The following is a 1,626-nucleotide window of genomic DNA, read 5'->3' on the forward strand; positions in this document are numbered from 1 at the left end:
AGAAAACAAGAATATCCACTTAATTGCAAAAGTTTTGGAAAAAATAAAAAAGTTTGAGAAATGCTAGAATCATTGCATAAATATTCCATCATGGGATAATTGAATATGATACAAAGGATATTTGAAATTCTCTAGATAGTTAACATAATGATTGTTTTTTTTGTTGTTGTTGTTGTCTTGGCAGTGTTGGGGATTGAACCCAGAGGCTCATGCATGCTAGGCAATAACTCTGCCACCAAGTTGCACACCCAGTCCCCAAACTGTGACTTTTAAGGTTCCTTTCTTGCTAAAATCCTAGAACTTTCTTATAATTCACCTTAAATAACTCTGATAGATTGGAACAGTCATTTTGTTATAGCCCCAATCTATACAGAGAGATTTCAAAAATAATGTTTAATAATGATAATATTCAGAGATAACAATGCTGAATTTTTTTTCCTTTTCTTAAGAAAAATATGTCTGCATCTTTCAGGGGCTCCAATATCTCCAAATTCCAGGTCTCCAAGTTCATTCTGATGGGATTCCCAGGCATTCTCAGCTGCAGCACTGGCTCTCCTTGCCTTTGGCACTGCTCTATCTCTCCACAATTGGTGCAAACATCCTCATCCTCACCACCATCTACCAGGACCCTTCTCTGAAGCAGCCTATGTACCACTTCCTGAATATCCTCTCTGTGGTGGACATGGGCCTGTCCACCACCATTATGCCAAAGAGATCCTGGCCATCTTCTGGTTTGATGCCAAGGCCATTAGCCTCCCAGAGTGCTTTGCTCAGATTTATGCCATTAATTGCTTTCTAGACATGGAGTCTGGTGTCTTCCTCTGCATGGTTTTTGATTGATATGTAGCTATTTGTCATCCTCTTTGCTACCCACTGATTGTCACCAATTCCTTTATCTTCAAAGTTACCCTGTTCATGATGCTTAGAAATGACTTGTCATTCCAGTGCCTGTACTTGCAGCTCAGTGTCATTACTGTTTCAGGAATGAAATTGAACATTGTCTGTGCTCTAATCTTGGGGTCACAAGCCTGGCTTGTGATGACAGGAGGCCCAATAGTATTTGTAAATTGGTTCTGGCATGGCTTGGAATGGGGAGTGATCCAAGTCTTATTATATTGTCCTATGCCCTGATTCTGCGCTCTGTCTTTAGGCTGAACTCTGCTGAAGCTGTCTCCAAGGCTCTGAGCACTTGCAGCTCCCATCTCATCCTCATCTTCTTCTTCTACATGGCTTTTGTAGTGATTTTAGTAACTCACCTGGCAGAGACTAAGAATGCTTTGATTCCAGTTCTACTCAACGTGCTACACAACACCATCCCTTCTTCCCTCAACCCTATTGTTTATGCAATAAACAAAGACCTTAGGGTTGTATTCACAAAATTGTTTTGCTTAGGTTTAAGAAAGAAGTAAGACACTAGAAACCTTCTCCTTGATGAACAAGAACTTTAGCTTATTCTAACTGTATAGTAGAATTTCAAAGAGGACAGAGGACTGAGTGCATGCCTTTGAGATACATTTTGTTCATGTTTTTACATAAATAACTGTGAAAAGAAAGAAAAATGCACATAGTCAACCTAGAAAATAAGTGACAGGAGCATGAATTACATGTCATACTCTCAGAATGTTA

At 39.4% G+C, this 1,626-nt stretch overlaps 1 pseudogene; it reads left to right on the forward strand.

The window, feature by feature from the left end:
* Positions 1 to 455: 455 nt before the first annotated feature.
* On the forward strand, positions 456 to 1,409 carry LOC143391416 (olfactory receptor 56B1-like; annotated as a pseudogene).
* The last annotated feature ends 217 nt before the right edge of the window (positions 1,410 to 1,626 follow it).

Source organism: Callospermophilus lateralis, chromosome 2 (assembly GCF_048772815.1).
Source record: "Callospermophilus lateralis isolate mCalLat2 chromosome 2, mCalLat2.hap1, whole genome shotgun sequence".
NCBI lineage: Eukaryota > Metazoa > Chordata > Mammalia > Rodentia > Sciuridae > Callospermophilus > Callospermophilus lateralis.